We start from the raw sequence: 15,699 nt of genomic DNA, 5'->3' as shown, positions 1-15,699 counted from the left end.
TCTTTCTTTCTAGATGAAATGACTAAAGGAGCTACAGGGGTTGGACAATGAAACTGAAACACCTGGTTTTAGACCACAATAATTTATTAGTATGGTGTTGGGCCTCCTTTTGTGGCCAATACAGCGTCAATTCGTCTTGGGAATGACATATACAAGTCCTGCACAGTGGTCAGAGGGATTTTAAGCCATTCTTCTTGCAGGATAGTGGCCAGGTCACTACGTGATACTGGTGGAGGAAAACGTTTCCTGACTCGCTCCTCCAAAACACCCCAAAGTGGCTCAATGATATTTAGATCTGGTAACTGTGCAGGCCATGGGAGATGTTCAACTTCACTTTCATGTTCATCAAACCAATCTTTCACCAGTCTTACTGTGTGTATTGGTGCATTGTCATCCTGATAGACGGCACCGCCTTCAGGATACAATGTTTGAACCATTGGATGCACATGGTCCTCAAGAATGGTTCGGTAGTCCTTGGCAGTGACACGCCCATCTAGCACAAGTATTGGGCCAAGGTAATGCCATGATATGGCAGCCAAGACCATCACTGATTCACCCCCATGCTTCACTCTGGGCATGCAACAGTCTGGGTGGTATGCTTCTTTGGGGCTTCTCCACACCGTAACTCTCCCGGATGTGGGGAAAACAGTAAAGGTGGACTCATCAGAGAACAATACATGTTTCACATTGTCCACAGCCCAAGATTTGCGCTCCTTGCACCATTGAAACCGACGTTTGGCATTAGCATGAGTGACCAAAGATTTGGCTATAGCAGCCCGGCCGTGTATATTGACCCTGTGGAGCTCCCGACGGACAGTTCTGGTGGAAACAGGAGAGTTGAGGTGCACATTTAATTCTGCCGTGATTTGGGCAGCCGTGGTTTTATGTTTTTTGGATACAATCCGGGTTAGCACCCGAACATCCCTTTCAGACAGCTTCCTCTTGCGTCCACAGTTAATCCTGTTGGATGTGGTTCGTCCTTCTTGGTGGTATGCTAACATTACCCTGGATACCGTGGCTCTTGAACAAGACTTACTGTCTTGGTTACAGATGCGCCAGCAAGACGTGCACCAACAATTTGTCCTCTTTTGAGCTCTGGTATGTCATCCATAATGTTGTGTGCATTTCAATATTTTGAGAAAAACTGTGCTCTTACCCTGCTAATTGAACCTTCACACTCTGCTCTTACTGGTGCAAAGTGCAATCATTGAAGACTGGCTACCAGGCTGGTCCAGTTTAGCCATGAAACCTCCCACACTAAAATGACAAGTGTTTCCGTTTCATTGTCCAACCCCTGTAAATATTACATGCAATATACCTAACCCCTAACCCAGTACTGCTACCACCTGCAATGCACAGTTTCACCATCAACGCTGTTTTTACACAACTTGGCCTCTACCTGAACAGTTGATCATTGACCCTCACACAATAACTGACCAGAGGGTTCCCCTTTCACATCACCTCTGGGGGGACTTTGGATTTGCAAATTTTAACAACGAAATATGCCTATTTTGTGTCACAGTTGTCATTTATCATGTCTTTAATCCTAATACAATGTAAATTTCTGCCCAATTTCTTCAATATTAAAAGGTTTCTTTTAATTTTTGTATTTGTGATTAAAGCATGTCACAGGCACTTTTTTCCTCTAAACCTGCTCTGTCCTCGCCCTTTTAAATAAAATTCTGGTCTTCATAAAATGCATTAGACAGAAACTGCTTTGCTTAAAGTGTCCAGTGACAATGACTGCAAACACTGGCAAATTCACTGTTTTAGTCTTCCTAGCAGTCTTTGTTAATTAAGATGGTGTGATCAACAGTGCCAGACTGCATAGTTTGGTGGGGATCTCTTGAATTGTTGTAGAGTGGGCTAGAGCTTATGCTTCAGACTGAAGCTTCAGTGTCCATAAAAACCAGATCATGTCAGACTCTACTGATTTAATGTGTAGGGGACTCCAAGGCTCTTTTATGACCCCACTCCTTTTTTGCTGTACACTAACCAACTTGAAGAGATTATTTGTTTCTCTCTTTGTCATGTTTGTTATATTTGGAGGCTGGTTGAAGATGAGAAGAAGCAGAGAGCACATTGTTGTTGACAAGTAAGGAGATGCAGAAGGAGGCAAAGTTTATCCAAAGAAGCTGAAGTTATCATTTCATCAGATTGGTGTATCGTTGAATTTTATATTTGCATTTCTGCTTTTTCCCTCCTGGTTGGTGTGACAGAGTGGTCGTAAGTTGGATGGTGGACAGGCAGGTGAATGAGCAGCTCAGGTTGGCAGGTTTCCAGGCAACATTTTCCAGGAGGGCTGCCAAAGGAGCGACAGGGAGAACCGGGAGAGGAATCCAGGAAGAATTCCTCCAGACAGACATTAAGAACAAGGAGGCGGACAGCAAAAGCCCAGGGTAGGGATACACACAAGCAGGCCAGTTTCTGGCAAAGAGAGACAGCAACGTAAGTGTCAGAACTACAAGGTGCTAAGACACAAAGATGAGAGCCTGATTACCGGTGATGCAAGCAAAACAATCTGGCAACCACCACGGGGAGTCTGCTCCTCCGGGTGATCCTTGGTGAACTCCAGCTGCACGTGCCAGCCACACCCTGAAACAACAGGAGAAAGACATAATTCAATTCAATTCAGTTTATTTATATAGCGCCAATTCACAACACATATCGTCTCAAGGCACTTCACAAAAGTCAGGTACATACATTCCAATTAATCCTAACAATTGAACAGAGCAGTCAGATTCAGTTATTTATTCATAACACATACATACACCAAACTGCACAGCTCTGTGGATATGAAGCTTTTTTACTTTCTTCTATTTTATCGTTAAGGAAGAAACCTCCACCATCAGCGAACAAGGTGAACTACTAGTATTTAGTAGTTAGTTAACCAGTAGCTACTCACTGTAAAGATGCATTTTATTGTTAATATAATGAAGCAGTTGAATTAACCAGGACATTTTAGTAACCAAATAACATTGTCGAGTTCTGTTATTTATGAGAAGTATGTTAGTGGACATGTTTTCATGATGGTTCGGTTTACATATGTATGTGTTAAAGACATTATTGTCAAGGAATGATGTAATGCTGTTGATTTTGTTACTCACCTGGAACTTCAATGACCTTATGTTCCTTGTTCCTAAAAGTCATATTTAATTTCTATTTTACAGGAAGTAACAGCCTATATGCTATTGTAAGAATAAATTCTGTTGAGCTGAACAGATCTTAAATATTTTCTGCCTCCATATTCACTTATACAGTGGCAACACAGCTTTTGGCCACAGCCATCCCTGACACCCCTAGATCAGGGGGACAACAAGTGCCTGAAACACAAATGAGTAATAATTTAACCATAAAAGAGTAGATTTTTATGACTTGCCACAATCCCCCTGGCTACTGATCAGTGCTGACGTTTGGGTAAATTGGGCATGAGATTCATTTAGTCTAGAGTACTTATTTTGTGTGCTAACGGCTCCAGCTGCATACCCATCGATCCAAGCCCGCTGACAGGTTTGCCAGGCCCAACACAGTCTATCAGGAGGTACAGTGTCATAAGACCCCAAACACTTCTGTAGCCAGCTCCATCGCGCCTGCCATGTTCCCTACTCAGCAGACCTGTTTGTCCCCCCCTTACTGGCAGGCCTGCATATATTTTATTTCATTCATGCTGTCTGACACAAATATTTAACTGCTAAATGAACAGGGAGAAAATATCCCACCAAAATTCCAGTAACATACATCTGACATGTGAATACTGTCTGAATCTTCTTTACCTCATGTAGTAAATTAACAGATGAATGGATTACAGTCTGAGATGGCTTCAAGGAAAGAGAAGCACTTTTGAACTAACCTTTTACCTCAGGGTTACACTAATTCATCTGCAACTTGAACACAGATGACCAGCTGGGTGGTTCAAATTAAGCACAGAGGGATTCTCACTGCTAGAGAAAAACATGATTTGATTGAACTGTTGCTTTTGTGACAACCTAACTTTATTCACGATTGAATTCCAGTTTTATTATTCTATCAGGTATAGCTGGAACAGAGCTTAAACAATAAACATTAAAGAGTTCTTCAAAATTCCAACTCACACTTGACTTTTAAAGGTGGGAAGCTAAAAATCCAATCCCTTTTCTGACCCAGGGGTTCCCAAAATGGGGTTCGAGACCCCCCAGGGGGTCGCAAGACACCAAGTGGGGGTCGCGAGATGATTTTCAGAATCATTGTAATGTGACCACTGAGGAGTAATAAATAAATATATCATGAAATAAATAAATGTACCATTAAATATACCTATTAAATAATTTAATTGTACTATTTATTTATTTAATACATTCTTAAATAATTAAATATACCATTAAATTATTTCACTCTATATTTATTTATCAAATAAATTAAAGAGACAATTTGAATAACTTTGTATAGCTTGCTGCAACACCTCCCTCAATGTTTTGTCAACAGAAACTCCAATGCAACTGATTGCACTGTCATTGAACTCACAGCACTATTTTTCTATGTAAAGATCATTTTCAGCACTGAATTACAATAAATGTGTGCATTTAACAAACAGCATTCAACTGTCCAAACAATTAAAACAGCAAATATAACGGTAACACGCACACAATATAAACTGTGAGAAGAAGTGAGAATGAGATGTCTGATGATTCTCATGTCCTGCCGCTTTCTGCTGCTAAAGAATCCATCCATATTTTGTACATGAGCTCTGGAGAAAGTTTGCGGCTACATGACTTTGTCCAAAGTGTAGAATTCTCCATTTTGCTGTCTCTGTCTTCTTCAAATGTTGTGATGACAATAGCTTTTGATATCTTACATTGTAGCTCCTCTGGCGCCAGTCCAAAGTTTTATTCGTCATCCTCGTCTTGGGTCAATGTCAGCTGGAAACTAGGAATGTTCTCCAAAGTTATGTAGTCCTCTTTTTCTCCATTTGCTCTCTACCGACTTGTTTTTACTTTTTTCATGGCACGTCACAAATGTAGAGTGAAATAATTTGTGTTTTTAGGGGGTCGTAAGGTTGCCAATACGAGGTTGACCCATTAGGGGGTCTCTGGTACTGTTATTTTGGGATTCACAGGCTGACATTTTTGGGAACCCCTGTTCTGACCAGTCAATAGTTGTGCGCAGATTGATACTGAAATACTGATACCTTCGATACCAGATTTTTATGCTCTAAAATCGATTTCCAAATGAAAAAATGTATCCTTTTGATACTTAAGTCATTTGAGATAATAATTACAGGAACACAGTTGAAAGAAACTAAGCTTTTGAGATCTTGTCTAAATTCTCCGGTTGGTGGGAATTACTTTTCCTTACGGTTGGGTAAGTGTGTGATGCAAAGCAGAATACCACTGCTGCTCAGTTAGTCAGTCACTCAGACATGATAGCAGAGCGTAAATGGAGTCATGTGTGGAGCTATTTCAGCTTCGCTAACAGCCGTGGTTTGTGATGTTTGTGGAAATTTGTGGCAACGCAACAAACCATGTGAAACACCTCAGGTTAAACCACAACATTTATGATGAGATGGACAGACATCTCTGGTAGAGACCTTCGGTACTGCAGGCAGGCACCATCTAGGTACAGAGAGAGAAAACGTGGAACAGTGCAAGTGGCGCTAAGCTCTGTTGCTGTTGTTCAAATAAATTATTATGGTTATAAAACAAGAAATGAAATAAATTCATGCTTCAGCAAATTGCTGCATGAGTTCAGCTTGGAATGTATATTACTGAGATCATCTCATAGGCCAAAAAGTCTAGATTCAAGTAAGGTTTACTAAAGAATTGATTATTTAAAGTGCATTGCATAAACTAGGTGTCATTAAATTATACTGTTAGGGCTTACTTGATATAGGACCCCAGAATGCAGACTAGAAGGCAGCATGTCGGTAAGTAAAAAGGTTTTAATGACAAAAAACAAAAACTCACTCACAGCAGGAGGCAGGAACAAAACAACAAACGAGCAGGCGAGACAGACATGTCATGATCCGAAAACAAGACTTGAGCATGAAAAATGTTTCCGCAATGAATGACAGAACAGGTGTGTATATATATGGAGTGAAAACCAGGTGGAGCTAGCAGACAGATTAGTTTGGGCAGGTGAACCGAATAAACTTAATTGACAGACAGAACAAAACGTGGCTGCGGCAAAAACAGAGACTCTTGAACACAAACTAACAGAAACTAGAAAAAACATGAAACAAAAGCATAACCAGATCCGAAAACCAAACTTGACAAAACATGAACAAGACGACAAAACTAAAGCATGACCAGGAAAATAACAGAAACATGATTCAAAATCTAAGAAGAAGAATAAACAAAAGAACGAGTCAAAACCTTAACTGTGAAAAACATAAGAAAAAAACAGAAACCAAAAACCAAACAACCCCAAATCATAACATATACAGAGCAATTACAAAAAACATCGGTGTATGGAAAGAAACTTGTGCCATCAGAAACTGAATTTGAATTGCTCTGACTGATTTTGTATTTGTGTAATTTGAAATAAAATGCATTGGTTTGAAAATGAATTTCACTAAACTGAATAGTAAGGTTTGAAACTGAATTAATTTGCTTTTAAAATGTATTTTGTTGTATTAAAAATTCATTTTGACTACTTTCACTTTCAGATCTGTAATTCAATTTCAGTTTCAAAATTCAGTTTTTTGTGTCACACATCCGGATCCTTGAGGATAGCCACAGATTAATTAAACACAGATTCATTGATTTACGTTTCACATCGGGTGAAACTTCCTTTACGGCATGTTGAGCTGCAGCAGTGCAGCTACATGAACTTGGCGGATGTTAATCACCAGGTCAAATGAGCATCTATAAGAAGTCATGTAAACAAATGATGGTCAAACAGTAACACTTATGCTACCTGTAGTTGTTAGCTAAACATGCCAGATTAGCATAGTGTGCTGCTGGTGTTACGTCGGTCTGCTTTTCTCTTGCCTTTACCTCAACGTAACTTCTGTTTCCTAGCAACCGTGTTAACGTGAAGCGCAGAGCTGTGAGTCCGAACAAATGGAGCCTGAAGGTTAATAACGCTGTCTCTACTGTAAATGACTACACGGTTTTTATTTACCCTTTAACATATTGCTGATGGCTTATAATGCTGTTTTGTTTTAAAATGTTATTGTTTTATTATCTTGTTCATTATTCAGCCATTTAAAATGTTGAACATATGTTTTGTTTTCATAGATATAGAAATCTAACACTAGATAAAATACATTGATGACAAATACCATTTGTTTAATTTATTTGCAAAACTTTCAACAACTTAAACACTAACATATGTAATTAACTGATATCTTGAAAAACTGATGAGATATTTTAGGTTTACACAACTACATTCTCATCTAAAAACATTGTAAAAGTTCAGTTGTTTCACAGAATGCGCAATATATCCAATTTTATTCACAACTTTTCTCTCTCCTCCGGCCTTTGCTACTTCCGTTTGAACAATCTACTTCGACCCGCAATGAATCATGGGATAGGGTGGGTCGCGGAAGATACACCGGACCCATCCTTCAAATATGGGGATAAGAAGGACGTATTTGTTGGAACCTTGGAGATTGGACAGCATTCGTCACCCCATCCAGGACGTTATCGGCCTACAAATGCATCCTTCAAAGGATGCAGTCCTGAATTTGGACCCAGCAATAGTGAATGACATCCGTGAATCATTAAATCTGTGTTTGATTAATCTGTGGCTTCTAGAACCCCAATGTGTGACACAAAAAACAGAATTTTGGAACTGAAATTGAATGTCAGACCTGAAAGTGAAGGTAATCAAACTGAATTTTCAAAACAGAACAAAGCAATTTTTAAAGCACACAACTTCAGTTTTAAACCATTATATTCAGTTTCAGTTTAGTGAAATTCATTTTCAAACCAATGCATTTAATTTCAAATTACACAAATACAGATTCAGTCTGAGCAATTCAAATTCAGTTTCTGATGGCACAAGTTTCTTCCCATACACCCAGTATTATAAAACAACAACACATTCCTTAGGTGTAATGTTCACCAGTATCGGTATTGGATCGGTATCGCCGATACCAGTCTAAATTTTACTTGGTATCGGATCAGAAAGGAAATTCGTGGTACCAAACATCACTACCAGTCAGCATAATGTACCTAATACTCTACCAGAGTGCTAAAAATTTTATACTTTCAACACTTTGGTGTAGAAGCTGTTATAGAGTGAAGAAGACTCAGAAGACATTTTGCAGTCTCACTGAAGGGTTTAAAAGATGGAGGAAGCATAAAGGTGAAAGGTGAAAGGTGAAAGAACCAGCTTGTTTAAAGATGCTTCTTTTAAACATGGTGAGACTTTAGCAGATAATAGGAAGGTGAGTATAAAAAGTTGGTCTTTTTTATCGTACTCGTACTCGTTGTCTTCCGCTTATCCGGGACCGGGTTGCGGGGGCAGCAGACTCAGCAGAGATGCCCAGTCATCCCTCTCTCCAGACACCTCCTCCAGTTCCTCCAGGGGGAGCCCAAGGCGTTCCCAGGCCAGCTGAGAGACATAGTCCCTCCAGCGTGTCCTGGGCCGTCCCCTGGGCCTCCTCCCAGTGGGACGTGCCTGGAACACCTCCCGAGGAAGGCGTCCAGGAGGCATCCGGTATAGATGCCCGAGCCACCTCAACTGGCTCCTCTCTATCTCTAAGGGAGTGCCCAGCCACCCTATGGAGGAAGCTCATTTCAGCCGCTTGTATCCGGGATCTCGTTCTTTCGGTCATGACCCAAAGTTCATGGCCATAGGTGAGGGTAGGAACGTAGACCGATCAGTAAATTGAGAGCTTTGCTTTTCGGCTCAGCTCTCTCTTCATCACAACGGACCGGCACAGTGCCCCCATTACTGTGGCAGCCGCACCGATCCGTCTGTCGATCTCCCGCTCCATTCTTCCCTCACTCGTGAACAAGACCCCGAGATACTTAAACTCCTCCACTTGAGGCAGGAACTCCCCTCCAACCTGAAGAGGACAAGCCACCCTTTTCCGGTCGAGTACCATGGCCTCGGACTTGGAGGAGCTGATCCTCATCCCAGCCGCTTCACACTCGGCTGCGAACCACCACAGCATGCTGTAGGTCTTGGCTAGAGGGGGCCAGCAGGACCACGTCATTCGCAAAAAGAAGAGATGAAATCCACTGGTCCCCAAACCAGAACCCCTCCGGCCCTTGGCTGCGTCTAGAAATCCTGTCCATAAAAGTTATGAACAGGACCGGTGACAAAGGGCAGCCCTGCCGGAGTCCAACATGCACCGGGAACAGGTCTGACTTAGTGCCAGCAATGCGGACCAAACTCCTGCTCCACTCGTACAGGGACCGGATGGCCCCTAATAAAGGGCCCCCGATTCCATACTCGTGGAGCACCCCCCACGGGCATCACAAGGGACACAGTCGAATGCCTTCTCCAGGTCCACAAAACACATGTGAACCGGTTGGGCAAACTCCCATGAACCCTCGAGCACCCTGTAGAGGGTATAGAGCTGGTCCAGTGTTCCACGGCCAGGACGAAAACCACACTGCTCCTCCTGAAGCCGAGATTCGGCTATCGGTCGGACTCTCCTCTCCAATACCCTGGCGTAGGCCTTACCAGGGAGGCTGAGGAGTGTGATCCCCCTGTAGTTGGAACACACCCTCCGGTCCCCCCACCCCAGTCTGCCAGCCAGAGGCACTGTCCCTGACCGCCACGCAATGTTGAAGAGGCGTGTCAACCATGACAGCCCTACAACATCCAGAGACTTGAGGTACTCAGGGCGGATCTCATCCACCCCCGAAGCCTTGCCACCGCAGAGCTTTTTAACCACCTCGGTGACTTCAGCCTGGGTGATGAAAGAGTCCAACCCTGAGTCCCCAGCCTCTGTTTCTACCACGGAATGCATGATGGCAGGATTGAGGAGATCCTCGAAGTACTCCTTCCATTGCCCGATAATGTCCTCAGTCGAGGTCAGCAGTCTCCCGCCCCCACTATAAACAGTGTTGGCGAAGCACTGCTTCCCCCTCCTGAGGCGCCGGACGGTTTGCCAGAATCGCTTCGAGGCCAACCGGTAGTCCTTATCCATGGCCTCACCGAACTCCTCCCAGGCCCGAGTTTTTGCCTCTGCCACAGTCCGGGCCGCAGCACGCTTGGCCTCACGGTACCCGTCAGTTGCCTCAGGAGTCCCACAAGCCAACCACAGCCGATAGGACTCCTTCTTCAGCTTGACAGCATCCCTTACTGCCGGTGTCCACCACCGGGTTCTGGGATTGCCACCGCGACAGGCACCGCAGACCTTACGGCCGCAGCTACGGGCAGCAGCATCGACAAAAGATGCGGAGAACATGGTCCACTCAAACTCTATGTCTCTAACATCCCCCGGGATCTGGTCGAAGCTCTCCCGGAGGTGGGAGTTGAATACATCCCTGGCCGAGGGCTCCGCCAGGCGTTCCCAGCAGACCCTCACTATGCGCTTGGGCCTGCCACGTCTGTCCGGCTTTCTCCTCCTCCAGCGGATCCAACTCACCACCAGGTGGTGATCAGTGGACAGCTCAGCCCCTCTCTTCACCCGAGTGTGCAAAACATGCAGCCGAAGGTCTGATGATACGACAACAAAGTCGATCATTGACCTCCTGCCTAGGGTGTCCTGGTGCCAAGTGCACTGATGGACACCCTTATGTTTGAACATGGTGTTCGTTATGGACAATCCGTGACTAGCACAGAAGTCCAATAACAAAACACCACCCGGATTCAGATCGGGGAGGCCATTCCTCCCGATCACGCCTCTCCCGGTGTCACTGTCGTTCCCCACGTGGGCGTTGCAGTCACCCAGCAGAATAATGGAGTCCCCTGGAGGGGCACTATCCAGCACCCCCGACAGGGACGCCAAGAAGGCCGGGTACTCTGCACTACCACTCAGCCCGTAGGCTGAAATGATAGTCAGAGACCTCTCCCCAACCCGAAGGCGCAGGGATACGACCCTCTCATCCACTGGGGTAAACCCCAACACGAGACAGCTGAGCTGGGGGGCAACAAGCAAACCCACACCAGCCCGCCGCCTCTCCCCGTGGGCCACTCCAGAGTAGAAGAGAGTCCAACCCCTCTCAAGGAGATGGGTTCCAGAGCCCACGCTGTGCGTGGAGGCGAGCCCGACTATTTCTAGTCGATATCTCTCGACCTCCCGCACAAGCTCAGGCTCCTTCCCCCCCAGCGAGGTGACATTCCACGTCCCTAGAGCCAGCCTAAGCATCCGGGGATCGGGCCGCTGAGGTCTCCACCTTCGTCCGCCACCTTCGTCCGCCACCCAATCCTCTTTGCACCGGTCCCTCACGGTTCCCCCTGCAGGTGGTGGGCCCACTGGGGGATGGCCTCGCGTCTCTCGTTCGGGCTTGGCCCGGCCGGGTCCCGCGAGGAGCAACCCGGCCACCAGGCGCTCTCCGACGAGTCCCGATCCCAGGCCTGGCTCCAGGGTGGGACCCCGGCTCCTCCGTACCGGGCGACGTCACGTGCCTCGATATTTTGTTCTTCATGAGGGGTTCTTGAACCATTCTTTGTCTGACCCATCACCTAGAGCCTGTTTGCCATGGGAGACCCTACCAGGGGCATTTAGGCCCCAGACAACATAGCCTCTAGGATCATTTGAGCACTCAAACCCCTCCACCACGTTAAGCAGGCGGTTTTTTTTATCTATTTGAAAAATCCAATTCTATCTGTTACAGAACATCCAGGATTATGGAAAGTGTGTGTAAACTCTTCTGGAGACTCATGTTTACACTTAATAATGCTAACCATGGTAATCATTCTAAAGGTATGTTTAAAACACTAAAATGCCAACTCTCTATTTTGCCTTAGTTTTGAAATATTAGTGAAATCCTGTTTTACTGCAGAGCTGTGGAACACTGACTGCACTCCCTTTGTGATCTCCCCTCTGGTATTAATAGAAATAATTAATGTTTGTTCATGACAAATGGATTCTTAAGGCCCATGCATACTTACCATAAATAAATGATTTAACAGACTAACACATCCTAGATATTAAGCTGGACACAGCTCGTGTTTATTTTAAAAACATCTTGTTTTTAAAAAATCCTGTGTGCATCTACATTTAGAGAATTCCAAAAAAAGAAAAATATTTCAATGAGTTAGAAAGTATCTGGTAAATGAGAAATGTTTTCATTCTTTTTAGCTTTCAGGTTATTTTTAGGTCTTGTGTGTTCTGTTACCTCTGCTACCTTTGTGTTTGTAGACTGTCAGTGATGCAAAGAGAGACAGCTCCATAACCTTTGGCAGAAATCATTACTTTATTTTACAATAAACCTTTTAATGTTACAGTATAACATGAACATTTTCAGTTTATGCAAATAATAGAAAAAAGGCAAAAAAGTGCAGAGATCCTGAGTTGTTTGTGGAACGTAGCTTTCTTGTTGATTTTCTTTCCTTTTTTTTTTTTACACAGTTACTTTTAAGTTTATTTTCCTTTCCATATATTAACATTATTCATGTTTTTTGTGTTTTTGTGCACAAATGTGGCGAATACATCTGATTCTGGTTCTGATTCTAAGGTTGTATATGATATGTAAGAAAACCCGTTCCCTCTTTCAATTAAGATATGATTGCAAATCATCCATATTTCAGCTTCATCCCCTAGATGAGTATGTTTGGTAGAGTCAGTTAATGATTCATTATTTGGAGGAGTCCAGTACATTGGAGAATTATGAATCCATTTATCTGCCCTTTTATTGCAACTCTCCACCAGTTTGAGCAGAGATCCCCAGACCTTCCTCTTCTGAGGAATTACCTTCCTTTCTTCCAGAATGACACTGAGGTATTTCCAATATGATGAGAAACAGAATCTACCCTGAGGCTGTCTATAGAAAATAAAATATGGTTTTAATAAGTTGAAGGAAAGAAAGCAAAATGTCAGTAATAAAATACACTGGCAGAAAAAACTAAAATACCTTTAAAAAAGAAAAGGGAGAATTAGAAAGATGAAAAAAACAACTAAATAAATGAGCAACCAATAGCAAAGGAGGATTAAAAAATAAAAAGAAATGGAACCATTCAAGTTTTCAACAAGACAGTAAAGTCATAATAAATAAATTGTGTGATTCTAGTTTTATTGGATTCAAAAGCTCCCTTTGATACGGTGGGTGGATCACAACATTTTATTATCTCGTTTAGAGATAATTTAACCTTTAATTAATCCAATTAATTTGGGTGTGGGATGTCCATCATGGCGATTTGAGCACCAAGAATGGCTAGAGATGGTTCTGCTGTTACGATTCTGCTCTGTTTGTCTGCATCATCTGAGCTATTAGGAGGATTTCTTTCACCTGCTCCTTCCCAGCCAGCTCCCTAATCAAACCTCACTCTGGCAGACAAACAGTGCCAGATTATTGAAAGCCTTGTGTGAGTAAATGCCTAACGTTCCTTCTTTCCCTGGCTGCCTGATTCTGATCTCATTTATGCCCCCTGGATTTCTCTGCCCATGTCAAATATTCTCTTGGCTTCTGATTTCTGGACATCGACCCTGCTTCTGCCTCCCGACTACGGCTCTCTGCCTAACCCCTGGATCCGTCTGCCTAAATCTGCCTTCCCGTTCATGAGCTTGCTTCTGTGCCCTGACTGACGATTCAAGCCTCTCCCTCAGATCCTGTCTCCTGACTGCTTCTCCGGCTTTGACCCAGTTTCTGTTCCCTGACTACCGCACTCTGCTTACTCACTGGAAGTACAAACCTGAGAACCCATTAGACGTTGTACTGGATCATCACACTGAGGAGCTGTAATTCAGTTTCCTTATCTCTCAACAGATACTGAAAAGGTTAGTGGCTTTTATTCTGCATTTGTCACTCTTCTCAGTACTCTGCTCAGCCACTAACCTATCTGTCTGCCCTCAGAGGTTCCTGAGCCTGCAGCTGGTGGTTTCCTGCCGATCATCTTCCAGAGCTTTCAATAAATCTTTTGAATCTTACCTGCTATGTTCGGCTGAAATTTTGGTCCTTTGAATTATTCGTTACATCTGCACTAATTTGTATACCTCTGAGCAGAGTAGAGGTACACTACTCATTTTGTGCTTCATTTTCTAATCAACAGAATCATCAGCTGATGGACATTTTCCATAATTTGAACCTGCAGTGTAACCTGGTGCACAAATTATCTAGTTGGGGAAAAACAGTGTCACACCGACCCTTAAAGAAGCTGTGAATGACACCAATGAACACCACACCTTAGCTCTGATGCTGCACCTGCCGCATTTGCACAAAGTTTCGGAGGCTGTTTATGGAAATATCTGACTATTGTTCTGGAAGCTCATTTGAAAGGTCAAACGCCAATGTTGGACGAGAAGGTCTGGCTCACAGCCTCTGCTCTAATTCATTCCGAAGAGGTTGTGTCAGCTTAAGGTCTGGACTCTATTCAGGCCAGTCAAGTTCTTCCATACCAAATTCGCTCGGCCAAACTTTGTGGATCTTGTTTTTTCACAGGCGCTTAGTCTTGTAGGAACAGGAAGGGACTATCCAGTTGTTTTCACAAAGTTGGGAGCATGAAACTGTCCCAAATGTATTGGTGTATTGAAGGTGTTGTTCCAAATGACTGGAAACATGCAGTGGTGCAGCATTTGATTAAAAAGCCCAGCCTGAATCCAACTGTTGTGTAGAATTTTAGACCTATCTCCAAGCTTTCTTTTCTTTAGAAGATTTTGGAGAAAATCGTCTACAGTTTATGGCCTTTTTAATGGCACCTAACATTTCTGAGGTCTTTCGGTGTGGTTATAAGTCACTTGAGAGCACAGAATCTGCACTGCTCAGGGTTTTTAATTATACTTTTTCAGCTACTCTCAGAGTCTGCAGTCTCTGCTTACCTTCTTCCACCATCAGTTGCTGCTGAGGGCTGCGTCTCTGGGTGCGACAGGTGTTCCTCATTTTGACGATCATCTGGAGGAGTATATAGGGGACGGATCACCAGCACTTCTTTGCCTGAGTGTTTTGCCTACAGCGGTACCATCACCTGGCCAGATCTTGTATTTTGAAAATCTTGTGTCTCTTTGATTAAGAGAAATTACTCACTGTTTCTGTCTCGCTCCTTCCAGGTTCCATAGTCAGTCTTTTGACTCAGTCTGATGGTTTATCGCACCCTGCATCAGAAGAACCCGGATCAAGTCCCAGCTGGCAGTCCGTTATCCAGTACTCTTTCCTCGCCTGCATGCACCCAGTCCACCCTCCAACGATCCGCTTACTTGGACCACGGAAGTTCCTGGTGGATTCCCAGAAGAGGACCTCCTGGATCTCCAGACTCATTTGCCATCTCCCTGGTGGATCTAGTCCTCCCTGCCATCTGAAACAGACTGTTAGCTGTCACTCACCAAGTACTTACCTGACCTGTTTCCCTCTTTTTCGCAGTCCTCCGGTTCCTGTCTGCGTGGCTGATCATTATCTGTTCCAGAATTCTAGCAATAAACTTCCAAAACTGTTTACTGTTCTCTGAGTGTTCTTCCGTATGTGGGTTAAGTCGGCCGTTAAAACGATGACGGCTACAGACTCTGGAAATTGTGTGATTTTAAGTTTTATTGGATTCAAAAGCTGCATTTGATACGGTGGATCACAACATTTTATTATCTCGTTTAGATCATTTTATAGGCATTTGAGTGACAACCCTTGACTGGTTCAGGTCCTGATTGAACAGAAAAGACATTCTATATCAGCC

General features: G+C 43.7%; 1 long non-coding RNA gene across 1 annotated transcript; it reads left to right on the top strand.

Moving 5' to 3' along the window:
• The first annotated feature begins 13,395 nt into the window (after positions 1-13,395).
• Positions 13,396-15,467, top strand: LOC124857291. Its single transcript, XR_007035559.1, has 2 exons — positions 13,396-14,993; positions 15,086-15,467. It is a non-coding gene; the product is annotated as an uncharacterized LOC124857291 (long non-coding RNA).
• Positions 15,468-15,699: the final 232 nt, after the last annotated feature.

Source organism: Girardinichthys multiradiatus, chromosome 20 (genome assembly GCF_021462225.1).
Source record: "Girardinichthys multiradiatus isolate DD_20200921_A chromosome 20, DD_fGirMul_XY1, whole genome shotgun sequence".
Classification (NCBI taxonomy): domain Eukaryota; kingdom Metazoa; phylum Chordata; class Actinopteri; order Cyprinodontiformes; family Goodeidae; genus Girardinichthys; species Girardinichthys multiradiatus.
The sequence above is the reverse complement of the archived record's forward strand: the minus strand, read 5'-3'. Positions and strand labels throughout refer to the sequence as shown.